The sequence below is a fragment of the Danio rerio genome, chromosome 2, assembly GCF_052040795.2.
Source record: "Danio rerio strain M-AB ecotype USA chromosome 2, GRCz13ab, whole genome shotgun sequence".
Lineage (NCBI taxonomy): Eukaryota > Metazoa > Chordata > Actinopteri > Cypriniformes > Danionidae > Danio > Danio rerio.
Genome location: NC_141022.1, coordinates 16,818,883 through 16,844,996, shown reverse-complemented (window position 1 = coordinate 16,844,996; position 26,114 = coordinate 16,818,883). Strand labels below are relative to the sequence as shown.

At 38.0% G+C, this 26,114-nt stretch overlaps 1 protein-coding gene and 1 long non-coding RNA gene across 2 annotated transcripts in view; one reads left to right on the top strand and one right to left on the bottom strand.

The window, feature by feature from the left end:
• LOC147837035 (uncharacterized) overlaps positions 1–26,114 on the top strand; it is a 200,652-nt gene that overhangs the window by 153,440 nt on the left and 21,098 nt on the right. The window lies entirely within an intron of this gene.
• Positions 16,635–22,295, bottom strand: LOC147837037 (uncharacterized). Its single transcript, XR_015477998.1, has 2 exons — positions 22,041–22,295; positions 16,635–20,003 (listed from the first exon to the last, which is right to left on the bottom strand). It is a non-coding gene; the product is annotated as an uncharacterized LOC147837037 (long non-coding RNA).

The window sequence follows — 26,114 nt, the reverse complement described above, 5'->3', positions numbered from 1 at the left end:
TGCTCAAATGTTAGTGTGACCGCAGCCTTACTGTGCAGACCTGTAATATGCAAGACAATATTTGTATCTGCTGATTTCTTAATTTTGTTATACTTTTTCTGTTATTTATTTGTTTCGTGCCAAAACAATAAAATAAATTTGTCTGAAAAATTTTATGCCTTCTATTTTTAAATAACAGCTAAGAATACTGATTAATTTTAGTAACACTACAATAACAATATATGACATACTATTAATGTGTATGCAGTATAATGCTGTGATTTGTAACACTACAATACAGTAATTAACTGTACACAGTTTCCAGTTAGTTACCACTGCTGCTCTATTACAGTAATTAACTGGCAACACTGTTGCCAGCTACTCCCTGTATCGGTTCAGTTACAGTAAATAACTGGCAACACTGTTGCCAGCCACTCACTGTAATGGTTCAGTTACAGTAAATAACTGGCAACACTGTTGCCAGCCACTCACTGTAATGGTTCAGTTACAGTAATTAACTGGCAACACTGTTGCCAGCCACTCACTGTAATGGTTCAGTTACAGTAAATAACTGGCAACACTGTTGCCAGCCACTCACTGTAATGGTTCAGTTACAGTAAATAACTGGCAACACTGTTGCCAGCCACTCACTGTAATGGTTCAGTTACAGTAATTAACTGGCAACACTGTTGCCAGCTACTCCCTGTATCGGTTCAGTTACAGTAAATAACTGGCAACACTGTTGCCAGCCACTCACTGTAATGGTTCAGTTACAGTAAATAACTGGCAACACTGTTGCCAGCCACTCACTGTAATGGTTCAGTTACAGTAATTAACTGGCAACACTGTTGCCAGCCACTCACTGTAATGGTTCAGTTACAGTAAATAACTGGCAACACTGTTGCCAGCCACTCACTGTAATGGTTCAGTTACAGTAATTAACTGGCAACACTGTTGCCAGTTACTTACTGTAACCAAACTTTTACAGTGAGTGGCTGGCAACAGTGTTGCCAGTGTTCTACTGTAAAAAACCCCGGTAAGGTCTAACAGTGTGCTATAGTAGTTCTGTCAGTGTTTTCATTAAGCATAAAGAAAGCAAACCTCCTCAAGATGAATATTTCATCTTTAGTCTTCAGTGCCATGAATTGGCGATTAGACCTTACCTACTACTGGCGATTAGACCTTACCTACTACTGGCGATTAGACCTTACCTACTACTACTATAGCACACTGTTAGACCTTACCGGGGTTTTTTACAGTAGAACACTGGCAACACTGTTGCCAGCCACTCACTGTAATGGTTCAGTTACAGTAATTAACTGGCAACACTGTTGCCAGTTACTTACTGTAACCAAACTTTTACAGTGAGTGGCTGGCAACAGTGTTGCCAGTGTTCTACTGTAAAAAACCCCGGTAAGGTCTAACAGTGTGCTATAGTAGTTCTGTCAGTGTTTTCATTAAGCATAAAGAAAGCAAACCTCCTCAAGATGAATATTTCATCTTTAGTCTTCAGTGCCATGAATTGGCGATTAGACCTTACCTACTACTGGCGATTAGACCTTACCTACTACTGGCGATTAGACCTTACCTACTACTACTATAGCACACTGTTAGACCTTACCGGGGTTTTTTACAGTAGAACACTGGCAACACTGTTGCCAGCCACTCACTGTAATGGTTCAGTTACAGTAATTAACTGGCAACACTGTTGCCAGTTACTTACTGTAACCAAACTTTTACAGTGAGTGGCTGGCAACAGTGTTGCCAGTGTTCTACTGTAAAAAACCCCGGTAAGGTCTAACAGTGTGCTATAGTAGTTCTGTCAGTGTTTTCATTAAGCATAAAGAAAGCAAACCTCCTCAAGATGAATATTTCATCTTTAGTCTTCAGTGCCATGAATTGGCGATTATAATATAATGTACATTATTGTTTATTCCTAATGTAATTATATTATATTAAAAATAGTAAGTATTAAAATTTAATTATATCTGGTCTCTGGAGAGTGTTTTAGAACAACAGTGCATTTTAGCTTAATGCTTTTATCTTGTGATCAGAGCTGTGTTTGCCTGTAGGTTGCATGGAGAACAAAAGGGTCAGCAAAGGCTTGTGGCCAAATGGAAGAATGTAATTGTTTTATGCAAATACAGCAAACACATTCTTATTCTCGTTTAGGTGAAATTTCTTTGCTCTCTGTCAGGCCATTTGAATATGAAAAGGTTTGAGCAATCAGGAGGTCTAAGGGCTGATTTAAAGCTAAAATCTTAGAATTTAATTTCTATCTTTTATATTTAGTCTGTTTCGAGATTAAATTAAAGTATAGTGGATATTTTAGTTGATCAGCATCATATTTGAATTTATCACCTTTAAATTTAAATGACAAATTTCTGATTTGTAAAGGCAGAGTTTTCATTAGAGCCTATTTGTCTTTTTTGCAATCAAATTATTCTGTTCTGCTCACCTTTATTTTTTCACATGCAAATGCCTTAAAACAGACTGTTGTAATTAATCCAATTTAAAAGTTTACAATTGTTTTTAAATCTTTAACCATTTTTTCCTTTTTTCCATTTTTCTCTTTTTTATAAAACAGTAGATTAAAAACAATGGATATTTTTTTATTTAAACTTTTAGGATCTAATTTATGACTCTCCACTGAGTCCCAGAATATAATTTGGATGATGTTATTCCAATTTTAAGCTTCAACTCTTGCTGCCTAGCAGACAAAGACATATTTCAGAGCAATGGATGGCGTTTATCTATACTGCTGCAATCATGTCCCTGATAATCAAAGTGATTTTGTCTAATTCTCAACCCCACCGGATAACGGATTCCGGTCTAACATTTTTGAGCATTTCTGACTCATTCTATCAATGTGTTTATATAGGGTGTATCCCGCTTTCCCTCAACATTTCTAATAGGCAAAGAAGAATTGACTTACCACAGCAGCTGAAGATAGAATAGAAGATCCAAACCTCTTGCTTGATATAAATCCATTTTGTGCTGGAAAGACGTAACTCGCCTGAGTTGGGAGATCACGGAGATGGGTCACCATTTTGTAGGGTCCAGCCAGTTGGTCCAATGACGGTATCCACTGGTGGATGAAGGTTCACTGCATGTTCGGTCTTTCCAGTGCACAATGTTGATCTATATTAAACTTAGCTCATATCTGACTCCAATTTTAGTATGAGGTGGTTTAGAATATTAATATATTTATCCTCGTTTTATCTGACTCCAATAATAAAACATTGAGAAGGTTATTTTGTTTCCTTTTACATTATTTTAGATTATGATTGAATATTCTTTTAATTTGTTATTATACCTTATTCTCATTTACTCAGATTCCTATAGCATCCCGAGTCTTGCACCGGCCGGGTATACAATCTCTTAATACAAGCTTGTCAGTCTTGGTCATTAAGGCGATTAACCACTCTCCTAAGAAGGCAGACCTCTATTTACTCAATTTAGGAGATTTTTATGTGGTCCCTATAGATCTGCTATCTACTTAATCAAGACAAAGTATTTTAATAATAATCACACAGGATTATAAGTTTGTAGATGAAGGCCTAAATATCCACATTTAAATTAGTTTCAACAATATTTTGTTGTTCTAAATAGAAAACCCATAGTTGGCCTTTTGCAGTCTACGTATACATGAAATAATGCCAATTTGCTAGTCGGATCTCTAACAACATTGTATAGTGTGCCACGCTGCTCCGTCTAACATGTTTTAGTCCGTTACTGACCTGTACAGTGACTTGTAGTGCTATGGACAACAACATTTATCAGTGATAATAACACGAAGACTATTTGAATAATTCAAAAGATAATTTATTAGTCAGGTAAATGTATTATGCCAAATTCAATCAGTCAATTCATAAACGATCAATACAAAACATCAAATTATCAAAGATAAATCCAAGATTAAAAGATGCATTCCTGACTTTTTACATAACGTGTAAATTTTACATAACGTGGAGCCTAGGCTCCATGTAATGGGCTGATTTGGGTAGGCAGAATCGCACCGAGTCTTTCTCAGACCTTACCTTAAATAATCCAAGAATTCCCTCAAGGAAGGGGGTGTGAATAACAAAAGGCATTCACACTTAGGGAAAAGTCACACCCTTCACAGTGGTTCAAAAGATGCCTGAAGTTATATATTTATTGTTTTGATTATGTCTATTTCTGAGAGAATGAGACCATTGTACCAATCGCACTGAGACATTTCAAATGATATCAAACATGATAGTTGAAGTCAGTTTGGTTAATCTAGAACATTCAAACATTGAAATGACCATATGTGAGATGGGGTGGATGAAGCCGAGTTTCAGCAGACTCAGATGCAAATGCGGCAGGAACTGGTTTTTCCCGCATTTCCCCTTGCTGGGTTGTGAAGTCACCAGTCTCTGTTTTCAGCTCATGTTTTTGAATTGTCAAAGATATCAAAATATTTGTAATATTTCAACTCTTACAGTTGGAAAAAAAGTATAATGTAAACAATTAAAATAAAAGAATCATAATTCGGTCTTTATATACTTCTTTACTTTCCCTTTTGTTCTATTTGTTCTCCTTTCCTGTTTCTATCAATGTTATTTATTCATTTTATTATTATTATTATTATTATTTATAATATTTGTTTTCTACTTATTATTATACATAAATTATTATTATTATTATTTATATACCAGTACTTCTCCTGACCAGTCCGACAACAGATAAAAAAAAAGAAGAATAAGTATGAAGGAAAAAAAAAAAAAGAGGACGGGAAAAAAAAGGAAAAATTATTATTATTAGTTTATTTTATCTTTTCCTCTCTTTCCCCTTCTACTTACTACTTACTACTATTATTATTATTTATTATTATTATTATTACTTGTCCTCTCCCTGATTTCCCATCCTCCCCTCTCCTCGACACCTTTGTCATAAATGGTATTACTTTTATTTTTTGTAATCATTATTTTTATTACTTTTATGACTTGTCCGGTTATCTTTCCATTATCATTATTACAAGTATTTATACCATTATCATTAGTAAGGTTGCAGTTGTTGTAGTTGTAGTAGTTGTAGTAGTAGTAGTAGTTGAAGTAGTAGACAATGTAATAGTACCGATTGTTATTGAGTAATTGTTACGGAGATTATTGAAGTAGTAGTTCATATAGTAGTAGATGTCATTGATATAGTAGTAGCAGAAGTAGTAATGGTGTGGTTGTTACAGTAGTAGTAGTAGTCGTTGTTGGTGTAGTAATATCAGTAGTAGATGTTGTTGATGTAGATGTAGTAGAAGTGATTGTGGTGGTGGTGGTGGTGGTAGTAGTAGTAGTAGTAGTAGTAGTAGTAGTAGTAGTAGTAGTAGTAGCAGTAGACGTTGTTGTATTAGTTGTAGCAAACGCTATAGTAGTATCAGTAGTGGTAGTAGTATCAGTATTAGTAGACATTGTAGTAGTAGTAGTCGTGGTTGTGGCTGTAGTAGAAGCAGTACTAGTTGTAATATAAGTAACTTTCTGTAGTAGTAGTTGGTGTAGCACTTGTTATTTATTATTATTGTTGTCATTTATTACTGTTGTCCTTTCTTTTTTTTACTCTCATTTTTACTATCATACATTAATGCGCATTGTTGTTACTCCCTACCCCTGACTGGTTTCTTTCTATATGTTTTATCTATATCTGTGACACTTGCTTCATTTATTGACTGTTATTGTCCCTTATGTATGTACTCTGACCTGTCCACCAAGTTACCTTTACATGCATACAGACACTTACACGCACACACTCAAGCACATACCAGTACATGCTTATTATATCTTAAGTAAAGGAAAGTGTTAAGTGTTTCAGCACATAGCAGCACGTAATAAAATATAGCTATTACGTTGCGCTCAGCAGCTATGCACTAATAAAGCTCTTTATGTATTTAAAATTTCCTTTTTTAATTTTACCACGTCGTATAAAAACATACCCACTTGTTTGAGGACACAGAACACATTTTGAACTTGCAGTTTTCCCCAATGCGTCTGTAACGTGCTGCGCAGCTGCAGACAGAAAAAAAGGTTGCCTAGTTTCTGCTTTCACTCACTCCGAAAATGCTCTGTTTGCATGATTTGATTAATATCATTGTATCCAAATACTTTATAAATAATATTTAAAACATTCTGCGGTGTTCATTGTTTTTAGAAAATAACTAAAATCTTTTTTTTCAGAGAGGCTTTTCAAAAATGAAAGTTTAATGGCTTTAAAACAGTTTGATATAGTACCTAATTGTTATAGCTAGCTTTTGTTAGTTTTATATTGGTTTATTTATTTAATGTGATTTTATTATACCTGATATTTTTAATTCTTTAAATTATTTCAAAATAGCTTAGGCTATTTTATCTACACTGTTAGACCTTACCAGGCTTTTTTTACAGTAGAACACTGGCAACACTGTTGCCAGCTACTCACAGTAAAAGTTTGGTTAAGGTAAGTAACTGGCAACAGTGTTGCCAGTTAATTACTGAAACTGAACCATTACAGTGAGTGGCTGGCAACAGTGTTGCCAGTTGTTTACTGTAACCAAACCATTGCAGTGAGTAGCTGGCAACAGTGTTGCCAGTTAATTACTGTAATAGAGCAATAGTGGTAACTAACTGGAAACTGTGTACAGTTAATTACTGTACTGTATGTTACAACTCACAGCATTATACTGCATACACAATAGTATGTCAAGGTGTTACTAAAATTAATTAGTATTCTTACCTGTTATTAATTCTTTAAATTAATTAAGTTGTAAATTCTTACAAATTTATTTTATTGTTTTGGCAGCAAACAAATATAAAACAGAAAATGTATAACAAAATTAAGATATCAGCAGATATAAATATCATCTTACATATTACTGAGAGCCACAGGTCTGCACAGCAAGGATGCAGTCAAACTAACGTTTAAGCATGCAAAATGCATATGTCATATGGCTCTGCGAAAAGGAGTGGGATTAAACAAAATATTAAGAGATTGAAAAAGCAAGCAACTGGTCCATAATTTTTGTTCAGAGAGGTCATGGTTTGATCTTTGATTAGTCTCAAGCAATCACATGATGTGATTTTGCAGTTGCACATGATGTGATTTTGTGAGTTCTCCAAGCTTGAACTTTCCAATGCTGCAAACTGTAAAATTTGTCGCATGAGCATGCATTCCAGGTCTGCAGCATTCACATGCGTATGAATGGAAGTCTATAGGGAGAAAAGTGCAGTGTGACCGGGACTTTAAGCTGTAACTAATTAAACACACCTGATAAAACTAATTAAGGCTTGTTAGAAATCTACAGGTAATGTTGAAGCAGGGTGGGAACTAAACTCTGCTGCGCTGCAGTTCTCCAGTAACTTGGAGTTTGACCCCCATGGTATATAGCAGGGGTGCTTAATCCTGTTCCTGGAGATCTACGTTCCTGCAGATTTCAGTTGCTACCCATATCAAACACACCTGCCTGTAATTATCACGTGGTGTTCAGGTGTGTTTGATATGGATAGCAACTGAAATCTGCAGGAACGTAGATCTCCAGGAACAGGATTAAGCACCCCTGGTATATAGCATACTTTTAAAGCACCTGCTAACATTTATCACAATCACATATCCAATACACACACACACACACACACACACACACACACACACACACACCCACACCCACACCCACACACAAAGTGCTGCAGTGATATGTGTTACTCTCTCCTCAATGCTGACCATGCAAAAAAAAAAAAAAAACTGAACAGCAACAAAACACAAAATAATTATTTAAAATTTTAAAGTTTTAAATTATTAACAGCTCTGTCAAATCTCAAAAAGTTTTAAAATAATTATAGAAAACAAAAATAAAGTTGGCAACACCGAAAAACCAAAGGATCCAATCTTTTATTGTTATAATTATCTCATGACAACAAACTTTTTTATTGTTTCAAATATAAATTCATAGGTGGAAACACTGCTCTGAAAAATACTTAGCAACAAACTCACAACCTGGGACCGGACAGTGGAGCTTTTGTGTGTGGATGGCTATGTGTATCATGTTTTTGTAATTCCCTGTGATGATGTGCACATGTTACCTTACTGAGATGATGGAATTTAATTTTGGCTTAGTTGCCAGAAAGATACATACAACTGTTAGCATCTGTACATTATGGCAGTATGCAATATCCAATAAATACATAAACTTAAACAAAAGTAATGTAAGAAGTTATATGAGGAGAGGCTAACTAGCTAACAATGTAGCTTTCAAGTACACAGTTCAAGATAACAACAATATAACTTAAAACACAGCCTTATTTTAGAAACCCACAAAAACATTTGAACACATTTTACTTACTCATTTTAGATTCTTATTTAAAGCCTAAAACATATCAGACTCAAAATCTGAATTGATAGACAGAGAATAGAGCGCACTCAGCAGTAAACAAATCAAACACCTGGCTCTCTTTAAGGGCCAGCATTTTCTGCAAACTCTTTCTAACACCTTTGTGTTTAGAATAAGACGGACAGCCTGTGGGAGTGTGTGGTGATGCCTAAATCATTGTTTTTTTACAGTTATTTACTGCACAATCTACAGAGTAACAGTGCAGATATACTAATTAAACACACCTGATCAAACTAAATCTAAAGGTAGTGTGTTGAAGCAGGGCTGGAACTAAATTCTACTAGGCTGTGGCCTTCCAGGAGTTTGACACCCCTGGTACATAGCATATTTTCAAAGCAACTGCCTACATTTATCACAGTTATGCACATATCGTTTAATAAAAACAATAAAAATATACTATAATATAAACTTCATCCATAGAAAAAAATAAATAAATAAATAATCTGATTCTCATGTCGTTCCAAATCTGTAGTAATAGTAAAAAACACAACAAATATCATGATTTATACATTTATTTAGGAAAGCCTTTATACTGTTAATGGCACTTTTACTTGCCAGTTTTCCAGACAAATTCATTGAGTCTCTGCAAAAATGTATGTGCGTGTTGTTTAAGATATATATATATATATATATATATATATATATATATATATATATATATATATATATATATATATTTTTTTTTTTTTTTTAAATAACACATTTTTACTAGTTATTTAGCAAAATACTAATATTCAGTTGAAAGTGCAATTTAAAATCTTAACTATAGGTCAAACTAGGCAATTAAATTAAATAAAATAAATAAAAATTATTGTGACAATTTCTTTGCTCTGTGTGAATATTTTTGCCTTTAAATGCATTTCGTCCATATCTTACACTTACCTTTTAATAAGCTCTGTGGCATTGGTTGACTCCTGATACTCAATGTTAAAAACATAAAAGGAACCAAAGAAAACACAGAGATAAAATAAATATAAAATAGGAACATAAAGCATTAGAGTAGATGGGGCAGTAATGGTTGAACAGTAATTTACCATTTATTATGACAGTAAATATCTGTAATGGTACATAGAGTAAATTACTGTAATTTATTCTTTGCACTACAGAATTTCATACAAATCCTGCTTTTACAGTAAAATACTGTTTCTTTTCATTACAGCTAAACACTGGCTATTTTACAGTTATTTACTGCATAATCTACAGTAAGGGTTAACAGTGTAGATATGACACTATTGATTTGAGCCTACAAAAGTGGACACGAAATTTGTAAAGTTTAATGTCTTTTTGTTGTATTCATATAGTGTATTATCTCCAAAATAAATAAAAACAATAAAAAAAGAAAAGAAAAACGCCGCTCGCGCCATCAACAGAGCTATGAAGGGAGCGCTCTTTTTCTTGGTCTCACATACACATACAGGCATCTAAACGCGCACAAACACACCTTTTAAACTTGACAAAAACTCTCGAAAACCTTTACTATCTGCTGTGTCTTTAATATGGTGTAAAGATTATTATGCGTTATTGAAACATCAAGGAGGATGCAGCAAAGAAAAGTCACTTATAAATGAAAACTACTTTATTATTTTATGCAACAGCCTTACATTTAAAAGAGAAACATAAGGGCGATCCAACGCAAAAAGACCCCAGCCTATAATTTGTTCCATATGTTTTCTTTCCCTTATTTATTTGTTATGTGTTTGGCGCATGTACTCGTGTGCGATCAGAAAACTGTGCCCGCCTCTCCTTTCACTCTGCCCCGAAGCCCCGGCTGGCCCTCTTTGGCCCAAGGTATTTGGCGGGCCGAAAAAGGCCGGCCCCTGGCCCCAAGAAAGCCCAGAATTGGCCCGATTAGGCCCCGGAAGTGACAGTGGAAACGCGACTGGTCTTGGCTCGCTCTGGCTCGCTCGCTTCAGGCGTGATAGTGGAAACGCTGCTAATGACTTTTCTTTTTTTTTACATCAAAACAATATGATACAGTGTCTTCAGTCTACATAACTGGCAAAAGCTTCAGAAAAAAAGGAATCTCTGCGAACATTTGGTTAACTAATAAAACAAATGTTGTCTGGTTTAGTGATCTTAGTAATGCATAGAAAAATGCAAAGCAGAATTCTCCTGAGTGCATTGACCCACTGATGACAGCCACTTTGTGATGGCTTTTAAGGTGGTCAAAGAGGTTTGTTGTGTTACCTTGGGAGGTTTGGACTAAACAGAAGCAAAGACAGCCTGATCAACATTGCATTCCTCGAAAAAAACACTTGCAATAGACGCAGTCACCTCATGCTTGTGATAAGGTACAATCCGTAAACTCCATCTATTTAAATAATGACTTTGTCTTTATACTGTAAAATCGCCACTATATTTGAATATTGATTGTGGGCCACAAATATCGTTAAAGTGATCAGAATATGATTAATCGTGCAGCCCTAAGCTACACTTAGTAGAAATTTTACCAGAAAGGGCAAGGTACATAAGAGTCATTTTTAAAATTTCTGCATTAACGGCTTGTCAGGAAATACAAATTTTTTATATTACTATATTTTTATATTTAATAAAATATATTTACATTTTTTAAAATTATTTTGTAAAGAAATCTTTATAGGGGTGTCAGGATCAATAATGCTAATTATTTTATTACAAGTCTGTAAGACTTATTTGAGTTAATATTTAGGTTATTTACTGAAATATATCATTTTAATAATTTGTTGAGTTGAATACAGAAGTCTGTATAAAAAGCTTAAAAATACCTGTCTAGTAATTATGAACAAATTATTTAACAATTGATGATACTGCCGTACAATTTTTGTAGTGTTTTAAGAAGCATAATGTGCACAAGATAGTGATGGCATAAAAAGTTATTTGTTTATTTGAAAATTTGTGTGACAGAAGTTTTCCAATAAAAAAACTCAAAATACACGTGGTTGTTGTCATGGGGTGAACACGGTCAATTGTGTAATATCGGTGTTGTCATCGCAGCTCTTGCAGTCGCTCTTTAGATGAATCAAGTCATGTGATCTCGGAGCGCTGTCATGATACTTTGATGCCACGTGTGACAGTCAAGTGGCGTCAGTGCAGCATCAATCCAGACAACATTTCTAACAGGCATGCACTGCTTTAAGACAGATTTCAACCGGTCTGCACAGCGTTGAATGAAGACGAAAGCACCTAGGTGTGTTGTTCCATGTGCTCCTGTGTTATTGCATGTGCTTCCGTGTTTATCATGTGCTCCTTTGTTCTGTTTTCCTGCCACTAATTGGTCTCACCCCTGTGTGTTATTAGTTCAATGATGTCCTGTGTATTTAAACTCATGCGTTCCTTTTGTTCCTTGTCTGGTCTTACACTTAACCTTAACCTTGATGTGATTCCTGTTTCATGTTCCAGTTGTGAGTGTTCAGTTTGTAAATAAATGCGTTTTGATAGTGAAAACATGACAGAAGACTAAACCTGACCGAAAGTTGTGGCGTTGTTCACCCTGTTTTATATATATATATATATATATATATATATATATATATATATATATATATAGAGAGAGAGAGAGAGAGAGAGAGAGAGAGAGTTTTATTTACCCCTGGGTTTTCTTTCCAATCCCTTGATGTTTTCTGTGCATCCTGTCTATCGCCACAAGTTCATCCTCCTCCTGCTGAAGCAGGGGGAAATCAGCCTTGAGGACAGTACGAGACAGTATTTAAAGATAGTAAATAGCACCAGATATCTGGACGACGTGTTAGCACGGTCATCCGAAGATAGTCCTCAAGGCACCTTCGCCACAAATGTGGAGTGGACACTGGTGAAAAATGGATCTGCATTCATCATCTGTGACAAGGAACCAGTGACCAGCCCAACAAGGACCTACAGGGAGTGTATGCCAGAGCCCTCCACAGATGGAGAGCCCCCCGGTGATGTATGAGCCATCGCCAGTGAGAGCGACAGAGCGAAAAAAACACCGAGCAGGAGGAGCTCAACAATTAATTTGACCAGGTGTGTGAGCTAGCAACATCGCTTATCATGGGAGTACTGGTGGACATAGATGGACCAAGTGAGGGTCCCACCCACCTCCCCACTGCTTATGGTGAGCTGTCCCTGGACCCCGAACAGCTGCTAATAGACTTCTTGAGGGAAGTTATGCCCCTTCAGCTGTATCCAGACAGTAAATATGTTACTCCACGTTCACTGTTTCCAGACAGACTTTGAACCCGCTTGATCGCAAAAGATGTTAGCTCCAGGGTCTTGAGCAGCACCCCACCCAACCCAACCTCTTCTCCTCTGCATTTGAAAGAGTCTTCAGCAGCCAATCAGCCAGCTCCAGCATTGTGGCAGTCAGTCAGCCCCCAGGCTCACCCTCAAGCACCAGAGTGTGAGCTCACTTTGAGGTGCTGCCTGCCTGCTCCACCTTCTGCTTCGGCTTCACAATGGCTGTCAGCCCACCAGCTCCACCAGGGTCCTTCGTCCCTCCTGTTCTGCCTTGGTCAGTTGTCCTCCTACACCTCAGGTCTCCACACCTTTGTCTGCACCTAGTCAATCTGTTCTGATGACTACATGGAGCTCCTTCTTCCCTCCAACATCTCCTCGGTCTTTTGTCAATCTGGCTCAGCCGTGGGCTTTTGGACCTGCGTCTTCGCCTCAGTCGGGTGACCTGTCCCCTCCACCTTGGCCCTCCAGGACCTCGGCATCACACTCGCACTATGGCTCTCTGTTGCTTCCTTGGGCATTACCTCCATCAGTGGCGTTTCCCTCAGTTCGTTCCTTGTCTGGTCTTATATTGTCAAACTTGACGTGTTTAGGGTTGGGCCGATAGACGATGCCATCGTCCATCGCCGATGGCCAATAGACAACATGATGCTGAGCCGCCATGGCCGATGCTCTGCCCCGCCCCCATTGCAAACCCGCTTGTGAAAAATACACAATTAGGCCCTGTTTGCACTAATACATCTTAGTGTTAAAATGGAATTTTAGAATGAAAATGATCCACATCATGTGTTTTACCAAGTATTTCTGAACAGCTCCACGTCCTCTGAAAACGCACATCATGTGGCCACACACACACAGACACAAGTGGTGCTCACTGCAGAGCCACACACACACACACTGCCACACACTGTCATGTGCTCCTCTGAGCTCCAAAGACAGAAAGCAGTGCACATCGGACAGGTTATCAAGCATGTACCAAGTCTCACTATAATTGTTAAACGTGATATTCAGACATCCCAATTCTCCTGGAAGTTCCGGGAGTCTCTATGCACTTATGGCAAAATGTATTCTGAAGGTGAGCCTAATGTGGCCCATGTGGAAAATGATTAAAGGGCACCTAGGTTACCCCTTTTTTCAGATTTAATATAAGTCTTTTGCGTCACTAGAATGTGTATGTAAAGTTTAAGCTCAAAACACCCATCAGATTTTTCATTATACCTTTTACAAGATCCTGTTTTATACATATTTCCACCAGGGGGTGGTTTTGTGGTACTGCGCCTTTAAGACGAGTCCACCACGCCTACTGTTTCTACGTGCCTTCCCGTGTGCCCTAATCTCCTCCCTCGGCTGTGTCAGACAACAGACAGACTTAAAGGAAGAAGGTATCACGTAGCATTTGTGAGAAATACTACAGTAAGAGCTTTATTAATCAGTATTTGTTGTGAAGTTGCATTAATGAGTCACAGGCAATATCGTTACAAAGTTCACGCACGCGCGCACACAGACACACTGATACACGCACACCGCAGCTGACAAACACACAGACAGGCAGACAGACAGAGTGCGCTTACCTTTGCACTGTTTTTGCACTCAAATGTGAAAGGATACCGGCTAATCTCCACTGCTGTGTGGATATCTGTTATGTTATTGTACAAAATAAACCTGATTTAACGTCTACAAACCGGGATCAAAGCGTCTTCCTTTATAATTGTTCTGACACGCGGCTGTGCTGATGAAGTAGAGCTGAAGTAAATTGCTGTAATTAAATACACGCGTGCACTGTTTTAAAACACTTTAAACATGTGAAACTTACTCTTAACCACATTTGATGATGATTGCTGATCCTAGCAAACTGAACAGACCTTTTATTCCTGGTTGCTTTGCGTATGTCTGGTCTTGTTGACATATACACGTGACTACCAGCACATGTTAATGCGCGCAGCTGTCAATCAATTCGGTGGGCGGGGGGACCGCACTCCTGCGTAAAGTTGCGGTCAGTCTGAAAACTGCTCCAATTGGTCCACCGTGTTTATGTTGTTAAATTAAAAAAAAGGGACTGGGTGTGTTTATATCACCCCAGTATGATGGTCTATACACATATGTTTGTCCAAATAGCTTGAAAAGTAGATTTTTCACCATAGGTAACTTTAATTTGGCCCCATTGATGGAGGACAAATGTGGGCCACAGTTGATCGTGGGCCACAGTTGATAGTTGAAGCATGCCTGAGTCAAACCTGAAGACGCTACATCATTTGCTGCAACACTTCAAAGGAATTATAAAAGTAAAATATGAACATGTAGCACTTCTTAATATATTAAGCTATTTATGTTTAGCAAAGAAACTATATATAAGTTAATATAATATATATATATAGTTATGTGTGCCCTTGGAAAAATAGATAAACTTTTTTGCCCTACAAGTAGATTTACAATGCTCAAAAAATGTCAGTTTGCCAAAAATACTCTTAAAGCAATATATTTTCATATTACATTTTTCAATTCTTTGTAGAGCATCACTATACAGTCAGTTTAAATAATCCACTTTTAAAACCCACATTTACATAAAAATAAGGTACACCTACCAAAACAAGTTACAAAAAAAATAACTGAAAAGTTTCAGCTACATACTGTACCAACTGAGCATATGTCATAAACATCCAACATTAAAAGCTCAATGCATAAAATAAAAAAAATAAATCACCCCACAAAAGGATTTACATTTGCAATCTACATTTGCAAAGCATTTTGAATCAATCACTTCAGAGTCTTTCGATATTATTTGACAGAGGTATGTAATACATATTGTCTGTAAGGTCTACCTGAATGTTGTTTTTAATTTAGTTTGACCAATCAGAGCCAAGCTTTTCAAATCGAAACATAATTGTCCAAGATCATACAGCCATAGAAACGTAACCTTATAGAGCACGGGCAACAAGTTTATATTTGCCGATTAAGTAAACAGAAGACAGATCGTTTCCAAAATGTGTATTGTTTTATTTCCCAGACTCAGATGTTGTAAAGTTAAACAGCACTGATATAATAACACGAGAATATTGACGACTGGAAAACCTGGTCAGATCTTGTGAACAACTGGACAGTGAAGAGGATTACTATAGTCAAAGCAGGCATGGGGAGCAAAAGAAACTGGCAGCGAAAATACTGCTTCTTGATAGTAAATTTATTCTGTGTTTATTTTTATTCTATTCTAAAACTATTACCATAACTAACTTATGTTGTTCACTTTGGCTATAGAAAATATTTTTCAACGTGGATAGAACATATGTGTGTTTTCCGTTCAGCCTACGTTGGTTACTCAATAAGGAACAACTTGTTCCAATGTATTTGTAGACTGAATAGTGGTTAACGTTATTACAGTGTGCTGACCTTGTAACATGCTAGTGATTTGATCTAATATATAAATAATGAATAACTCACTCCAAACAAATTCTGGATGAGCATTAATATAGACAGCTGTTTTAGTGCATACAATTTTAAATCATATAAAGCAGACTAATGGAATTGTATTTTCTCTTTTTTGCAAACTAATTCAATGTGGGTTCTTACTAGTGTATATTAATATATCAACTCCTAACTTCTCCTAACAATGACGTCTCCTAATTATTACCTTCCATTGTTTGGACAAATTATGGTAGGAATATAATAAATATATCTACTTATAAGCATATATATGATAGCAGAATCCTTATTTTATTGTGTAATAAACTTTTAGTAATTACTTTTTATTTGTTAATAATACCCATTTTATGTTGGTTTATGTTTATACAGTTTAAACTGACAACTGTACTGCTTCTCTTTGATTAATTTATCTCTAATTGCAGATATGTACAAAGATTTAATTGGGAAAAGGGATGATTTCAAGAGAGGAGAAGACATCTGGATAAACAGTAAAGGAACACAGCAAGAAAATAAAAATATAAAAATGTCTGAGACTGTTAAGGTATGTGATGATCTTACTATTCCAGATTGCCATACTGCAGTGGTGGAAAGAGTACTGAAAAACATACTGTGCAAGAATAAAAAAATAAAAGTATCTGTTGTAAATACTACCAAAGGTATAAGTAAAAAGCAGCACTTTTATGTATTTTTATGTTATTTTTATGTATTACACTGTGAATTATACTCCACCTTATACCCTGCACAAACTTTGCAGACCCGGTACCGGGTCCATGAAGTTATCGACTTTCCCTTTAAGATTTAAAGAGCTAGCATTGCACCAGACCCCCTTAATTGGCTCTGTTTGAAAGTGTAGAATCTTTTTTTATGCACATATGCATCACTTTGGGTTTTATTCTACTGTACAAAAGTTTTTTACACTTAAATATACACATGTACATGTAACAATTGTATGAGGGCAACTGGAGCTAATATAATCTAGCTAAACTGATTAATCTAAAACAGCTAGCAAGGTGCTGCCATCTTTGGCGCATAACTTTAGCTACATCCCAAATCGCATTCTTATGCACTATTCTACGCCATTTTGTAGTATAAATAGTGTAAGTAGTGTGTTCACACTGAAAACTCTAAAAATAATAAGTGCACTTTAATTACCCGGATGATGCACTCATTCAGCCGCTAAAACGAAGTGTGTAATGATGGACACTTCACGCACTCAACGACCGCAGGTTTGCTTACGTAGCGGAAAGGGCGGAGCGATCGGACGCACACAAGAACAGGGGCAGATGCTGATCCCAGTCCCTCTGATGATGGCTGGTCAAAATGGCAAGTTGAGTGGCCGCTCTACCAGTCCATCGCTTTGTGGGTGCAGGGGTGTAGTTCTAGTCTTCTTTACCCCCAATCTCTGACACACCTTGATAAATAATTGACCCTGATAGTTCCGCCCCAATCACTGTGCAGATTATTTGGCACCCCAAATCGGGCAAACATCTTGTCCACCAGTCACTGTGAAGATGTGGAAGTGCTTTGGTCTGGCACTGCATATGCCTCTGGCCACTAAAATAATCCATGGCCACCAGAACAAAACGATTTCCGGTCTCTGTGATGGGGAAAGGGCCTAAGATGTCTACCCCAATCCTTTCCATGGGTGCCCCAACCAAGTACTGCTGCAACGGTGCTGGAGAGCTTTGGCTGAGTCCCTTCTAAGCTGTGCTGACATCACAGCAGTGTACATGTAGCTCTGCATCCTGGTGGCACCCTGACCAATAAAACCGCTGCCGCAACCGCCGCACAGTCTTGAAATTCCCGAAGTGGCCGGAACCCACTGCCCCATGCACCCATTGAAGAACCTGCAATCAAAGAGCATGAGGAACAAGGAGTTGCAGGCCGTCAATTTCCCCCTTCTGGTGCCTGCCATCTCCTGTAGATCACACCATCGTGGAGTTCCAAGCTGCCCCACTTAGAGTGTAAAGTTTTAATTTAAGCCCCTTTGATGACACAGCTGGCCAGTCTGTATGTACTCGAGTCTCCAGCCAACCCTTCACCTCCAACAGCACTCGATCAGTGACCTGCTGCTGCTGCAGTTCCTCAACTGTAAACAGCTCTTCGTCTCCACCATTGTCACCCAGCCTTGCTACTGCTGCTGATGTTTCCCGTTCTCTGTCTTCCTGTCGTCCACAGTATCTGCACTCATTAGCGAGACATGGACGTCTGGAGAGAGCGTCAGCATTAACATGCTCCCTTCCTGGTCTGTGCTGAATTTTAAAGTCATACTCCTGCAGTATTTCCAACCACCTTGCCACCTGGCCTTCAAGCTGGCGGAAATTTAGCATCCAGGTGAAGCTAGCATGGTCAGTTATCAGTGTGAACTTGGTGCCCAATAAATAGGATCTGAAGTGACAGACAGCCAGGACCACCGCCAGCAACTCTTTTCAAGTGACACAGTAGTTCCTCTCTGGACGACTGAGGCTACAACTGTAATAGGCTACCACTTGCTCTCCTGTCTCTCCTTGTTGGGAAAGTATAGCTCCCACCCCCACATTACTAGCATCAGTGTCCACCAGGAATGGCTGGCTGGGGTCAGGGAATGCTAGGACCGGAGCATCAGTGAAGGCATCTTTTAGCTTTCTGAAGGCCACCACACAGTCCTCAGACCAACTGATATGTTTTCCCTTATCTGTCAGCCGATGCAAAAGTCTAGGAATGGTTGCAAAGTCCCTAACAAACCTCCTGTAATAGGAGGCAAGGCCTGGGAAACTCCTAAGTTCAGTGATGTTTGTTGGTGGTGGCCAGTTCTTCACCGCAGCCACCTTTTCTGGGTCAGTTGCAACCCCGTTGCCACTGACTATATGCCCCACAAAGTGTGTCTGACGGGTGAGCAAGTTGCACCTAGCTGGATTCAACTGCAATCCAGTGTTGCGGATGGCTGTCAGTACCTCTTTAAGGTTGAGGAAAGCCTGGTAAAAATCTCTTGCATGCACTAACAAATTGTCTAGATAGACCACACAGGGGTTGCGAGATTGTCTTTAAGGACTTGCTCCATAAATTTTTTAAAGGTGGCCGGAGCATTACACAGTTCAAAAGGCATCACCCTAAACTGCCACAGTCCTTGGCCTATGGTGAATGCGGTTGTAGGCCAGGCCTCTGGTGCCAGCTCTACTTGCCAATATTTGCTGCGCAAATCCAAGAAACTAGGGCTGTAATGATAAACCAAACCCACGATTCAGTTCGTATCATGATTTTTTAACCACAATTTGGTTATCACAATTTTTTTTTTTTTTTTTTGGGGGGGGGTGGGGAAAAAATACTTTTTCAAAACTATATTTTTTATTAAATAACATTTCAAAAATCTTTATAAACAGAACAAAGAACAAGATTAACTATGCAAATTAGCCATCAATAAAATAAATAAATAGCCAAAGCTATAACTCTTCTGTTTTCTTTGTAACAAAATATTGTTGACAGTAAAAACAAATTTCTTCAATCAAGTCCTCTTACATTTACAAAGTAAATTACACACTGAGGTAACTGAGGCTTACTGCCTGTACTGCCACCCACAAATCAAGTAAACATTAAACAAATAAACAACTTATTTCTACATAGAAAACCAAACTCGTTTGATTTAAGGGAGTTGAAAATTCTTCTTCAGAAACACCATCATGTCAGCATTGTCTGGTGAGAGGTTTGCTCTCTGTGCTATGACAATGTCACCTGCAGTAGAAAATACTTTCTCACTGGGGATAGATGCTACTGGGATTCCAAGATAACTTTTAGCCAACTTGACTAAATGGGGGAACTGATACTGGTTGTCCTTCCATCACATAAGTGGATTTGAGTCCACTGAGAGGCTCTGCACTGCTCTGTAATGCTGCACCTCCTCATTCACCACTTCAGACAAAGACTTGGATTATGATGATGATGCCTGTTCAATTAAAAAGATGTCTCCAAACAGTTCAGCCACTGATGCTCTTTTGGCTGGAGGAGGACAGTCTCTGCTGCTGGAGGCTATCTCTGATTGCTCCTCTGTCTCATCCCTGGAAGTTTGGGCCTGTAAGACCAAATCCATAACATAATTTTAGCGTAATGTTAGACACAATGAAGGATATTAAATCCAGGATGAATGAAGCTAATTTAATAATTAATAATTTAGACATTATTATTATTAACTGACTATATTTAAATACTGACTTTAAATAAAAAGGCCTAACTGATTTACACAGCACTTTATTTAATAAAGTTTTTATATTTTTAAATTATATTTTACAGTTTATTATTTAAATAAAATGTATTTAATTATATTAATATTAAAACAATCGAATACCTGAACAGTCTATGAACAATCGTTCAGAATTCTCTTAGTCAGACTCTTGAAGATTGTGTCATGGGTGGTCTCATCAATGAAAGGTAGATATTTAACACTGGGGTCAAGTGCAGTGCTAATATAAAGAAACTGAATTATTGCCAGATCAGTATCAGGGTATCCACTATGCTTCATGGAGGCCAGAATTCTGTGTTTGAATGGCAAAATAATTTAAATAGTTGGAATCTGCTCAGTGCTCATGAGGGTTGTCACAGTTTTTAAAGGTTTAAGAACCTGGAACACGTCCTCAGCTAGTTTAACATCATCATCAGACAGAGTGACAATGTCTTTAATGTTATTGACACTCTTGTCTGTTAATGCAGAGAAAACAGCAGCCTGCAGCTCAAGGTTGCGCTCGAGCATGTCGTTGATAGAGTTCAACCTAGTGGCCACATCCTGGACCAGCTTGTGTAAGTACAGCTGTAGCATCACCTGTTTCTCCTTCAACAAAGCTGCAGCTGTTGTGCTGCGGTGACAACTTTCCTCAATCTTCCGAGGAGTCGTGACATCTGGTGAACGCCCATCCCTCTCTGCACAACCAGATTAACAGTGTGAGCAAAGCATCATATATGCAGTGAAAATCCGGCCCCTTCGACAGCATTGGCAATGTTTCTGCCGTTGTCTGTTGTCACGTAAAGGGGGAAGTTTGATCTACTGATCTTCCAATCTCTCACAGCCTCTTTATATATTCCCGATAAATGGTCGCTTGTATGGCTCTCATACACCAGACGTGTTTTGAGGACGCGGTTTGCTATTTGCCAATTGCCCTGTAATATAGTGTGCGGTTATGGTCACATAGATGTCTGTGGCACAGGACGTCCTTCCATCTGTGGTGATTGCGTTGGATTCAGCAGTACTCATCCCTTCCTCCACTTTAGCCTTTGTTTTCTCTTGAAGTTTTGGTAGCACATTTTGCGAGAAATGGGCTCAACTTGGTAATACATAACGGGGTTCAAGCACACTGAGTAAATACTTGAACCCCTCATTATCAACTATTAAAAATGATCGCATATCCATGGCCATAAAAATTGCAACTGCATTTGTAATTTTCCGTGCTCGATCTGAATTCGCTGGAAATTTTGCTTGGAAGAAACTAGTTAGTGTAGGCTGTACCTTCTGTCAATTTAGTTAAACTAATATATATTTGTATATGATTCCGCCCGCTCGGCCGAGCGAACTCTCAGATTATGAATATTAATTATCAACAATAATGAATTATTATTAATCATTAATATTCTGGATTAACTTATTGTTAATTTGACCAAATAAAAATAACCAGACCTCACCACTCCAAGCGGACTCTGTAATAATCTATTAATTTAGAAAGGGAATTATTACTACTCCTTGTGAAGTATATTAATCATTCATAAATTGTGATCAACTTTATAGCAGCTGTAGGGAATCTATCGTATCAGTGACTTTTTCTGTGAGGCAAACAATACAATCCATTTGATTATAATGGGATTTATTGACTAGTCTGACATATAACGAACAAACGCACAAACATAACATAAAACATAGAACAAATGTATACTTAACGTAGATAGGCTATATACGGGTCTATAGAACATACAGTATAACCAACAGAAAGAAGAAGAAAAGCGAGGAAATCAGATAAAGAGTGGCAAATCCACCTCAGTTCCACACACTATTAAAAATCACCATGATTATAAAAAACACCTTTTTGATAAAAGGGGCATAGCTTATTTGCATAATTAAAAATACCTGGAGTTTAGGGCTTTGTGGTCTTTCTCTCTTTGCAAGTTCCTTCCGATGTGCTGGAGGTCCTTTGATGTCCTTTCTTGATGCGTAGAGTTTACAATACAGGTCGGAGGAAATAGGATCGCAACTTTAAACTGAGTTTACTTTGCTGGAAAAATAAGAAAACGTGGGCTCGAAGAGCCATGTGGGCACAGAAGAGCCGCTAGACCCTTCAAAGGGGCGACCTCTTGGAGAGTTCTTTTTTCGGATGTTCTGCCCTGATTTTGGGGAGCAGATGGGTTTTAACTATGGGCCACGTTACACCCCTTTCTGCATGCTCTACCAATGATTTCAGGGCAAAGTTTGAGGGCGAAACTTTCCTTTGTCTCTAGGCAGCTCATATGCAAATTGAGGGTCCTCCCGCAGCCTAAGGATGGTCTTAAATTCTGGGCATTAAAGAATGCATGCCGTACGAGTTATTATCATGCGCTATGCATCATGTGTTGTAAAATGTCAGGAGTTCATCGGTACCAAACACAGCAGTTTTAAAAAGTACATCAACATAATTCCCACATCCTTACATTATTGATGCTTTAAAAAGGCCTAAAAGTACAAGGCATACAGGTTACATGAGGGATTATACATGTAAGAAAAGTCAGAGATGAAATACAAAGTTTACAAAAACATAAAATTTATTTTTGGGCTGATCCAGGATTTCTGAGTTTCTTTTCAGTGTCGAGAGCCTGGTGTGTGTGTGTGTGTGTGTGTGTGTGTGTGTGGAAGGAGGGAGACAGGAATGTCTTTGAAGTTCTAGTCACCCATCTCTGGCTTACCTCTAGATAAGTGAGGTGTCACAGAAACACAGACTTTGTGGCACCAGGAGTCGTAAACTCACGCAGAGGAGACTCAGACCCCTTTATAAAATCAATACGTAGTTTTATCTATGGACTGTACGCTACAGTTGCCTTTCACTTGGGGAAGCGTCTTAAAGCACTTAAGGCAAATTGTGTGGGATTTGTCGACTACACTATTGCCATGCTTTATCTCCATCAGGTAGCCGAAATGTTGCCATACTGCTGACTTAAATGAGGAGGGAGGGTCCCCTATCTCTGGGTTGGTTGCCATGTTTCCTCACGTTCGTCTTCAACTAGGTTAACTTTTGCAGGCAAGCGTCACATGATTGGAAAGGTAGTCATGGTCATGGGGTGTATCACGATTCTCCCTTTTCACAACACAGGATTGTGGATCTAAGTGTTGTGATTTCGGTTTCATATCGCGTATCATTACAGCCCTAAAAGGAACCAGCAGGATCCAGCTATATAGTCCAGTGCATCATTAATATGCGGCAGGGGATATGAGTCCTTGCGGGTGACAGCATTGAGTCAACAATAGTCCACACAGGGGTACCATTCCCCCTTTTTCTTTCGCACCATGACTATGGTTGCAGCCCAAGGACTGTCTGAAGGTTCAATAATCCCATTAGCTTCCATGTCCTGAATCAATTCCTCAGTAGCCAGGTGCTTGGCAAGTAGCAGATGGTGGAGGCGAAAGCAGATGGGTGCAGCATGACCAGTATCAATGTGGTGCTGAACCAAGTTCGGACCTTTAGACAACTGTTGCAGGATGGCAGCCTTATTATGAATTCTCCAACCTGATTGGAGTGGGACAGTCTGGTTATTGAGGCAAAGGGCAGCCCCTGGCACATCAACATGTGCCCCCCAGTGGGCCAACAGGTCCAAATCAACAATACAGTCATCTTTAATGTCAGCGAGCCAAAACTCATAACTTGTCTGACTTGTCTCCACTACTACAGGCACTACCTTCTTCCCTGCCATCACTGTCCTTTTCCCTGTGACTGTAAGCAATTTAGTAGTAGTGGGGGTCCAGTCCTCCACTAGGGTGCTTCCTTTACACACCATTCTCATTAATGGTGACAGCCAATATTTTTATAAAAGAAATATTGGGCTTAAAACACAGAAGCCAACTTAAACACAAACAGATAAAGTTTAGAATAAAACAACCCATGCATTCAACCAATATAACACATAAAACAACTCTAAACCATCTCCCATGATGCACCTGGCTATACTGCTATGAGCCAGGTTTACAGTATTTTGGATACCCAAGCTGGGTATTGAACATAGTTTTTTTTCTTCATATTTTTCATATGGTTTATATTTGACATACTTACAAGTTATAGCTCAAATGAAAGCTCTTGCCGCTGCTTGTACAGTTCTAGTGTTCTTTTTACTGAATTATATTCATATATCAAACAGTTGTCAAATGAATTGCCGTGTTTCTACGGCGGAGAAGTGAAAACAATACATTTAGGATCAATAAGCAGCCCCAGATAGCACAGAAAGCTGTCATCTCTTACCTTATGCTGTGTGCTTTAAAACAGGCCATTTCTCCAACAGAGTCTGGATGCAGACATGATCAGTGCACTGTAACAAATGACTGTAAAAATTACAGCATTTTTTTAGAGCAGCTGACCGTTTTTCCAACAATACAGCATTTTACTGTAAAATGATTGTTTTCTGCGGTCACATGACAGATTAATCGAAGGATACAGCATACTGCTGTAAATTTCAAAACCTCTGAGGAATTATGGGATATTTAGCAGTCAAGGCCTGCTGAAGAGGGATTCACATCTGTGGTAAGTTAATTTTTTTCTTTTTTACTGATTTTGTTTACACACACGTACATGTCACGACTCTTAGACAAGGGGCCTGTTTCAGTAAGGAGGTTCAAACAACTCAAAGTTTAAACTTGAACTCTGAGTTGATTTACCGAGAGATTAAAAACTCAAGAGTTTTCGGTTTCAGAACAGCTGATCTGAGTTGGGTCAATCAACTTCGAGTAGACCAACTCAGAGTTAAGCGCGCACACCGTGACTTTAAAAAGGCATTATCAATGGAGCGCAGACATTACGAGTGACTATGGCAATATCTTATAAAAGAGATCACCATTTCTTTCTCCAGCTAAACTTGATGTTCTCATTCAAAGTTATAGCAAATATGAGCGTATATATTTGAAAAGAAGCAACCATCAGTGAAGAAGAGACAGTTAGCGTGGGAAAACAGCTGCTCAAGTTATACCTAATTTCACTTTTTAAGTATTTAAATATTTAAGTATAATAAAATAAGTAATGTAATTTGTGACGTTTATATATTTTTTTCTAAACTTTTTTATACATTCATTAATTTTAAATGATTTAACAGTGCACTTGTGTCTGCCTTTTTTATTGATCAAGTGATAGAGGTTAATATAACATTTAGAAGGTAAGCAGTACTAAAAATAATTTTTAGAAAGAATAATAATCCCATTAATCTAGTTACAGTAAATGTCAAAGGTGAATTTAATTTAATTATTTATTAAAAAAGCATAAGCCATTCTAGTACAGTTCTTCTGTGTGTGACTAAAATTTAGGCAATAACTATGTTTCCATCCAAATATATTACATAAATTTATGTGCAAAACTGGAATATTGCATAGAAGATGCGAATAAAATTCCATCCAACGAGTCAAAGAGAAAAAAATCGTCACTTCCTGATTAAACTGGCACCAAATATCAACAGTAAAAACAGAATTTACTGTGGTAGAAGAAAATGCGTCAATTAATTCTTTATGTAGCCTAATTAATGTACTTGCGCCTCGATGTCAGAAGACAATGCTGAAACACAATGAACACGTGGGGGCGTCTGAAGCCATGAGACGCGGAGACTCTTGACACACACCAGACGTTCGGAGGTAATTAATAATATACAATAATACTGAAACAGTTAAGGCATTTTAGAATGAATAAAACAATATTTAAGACGTGTTACAGTGTGCTCAGCCTGCTGGTTTGTTCATTTACACACATTTTCATTATAATATGAATTTGTTCAGTAAAAGTGTTTCCATCGTAGTTTATGCGCACATTTTCTATCGAATAAGTTTATCCTACTCAGTTATGTGCGTTTTTATGCATATTTTAAAAAGTTATGTGCATCATGACGTTTCTATCAATCGTTTTTATGCACGTATTCAAAATGAGCATTAAAATCGGTGGGTGGAAACGTAAGGCTAAGGCGAGAAATACCGGGGACAGAGGAG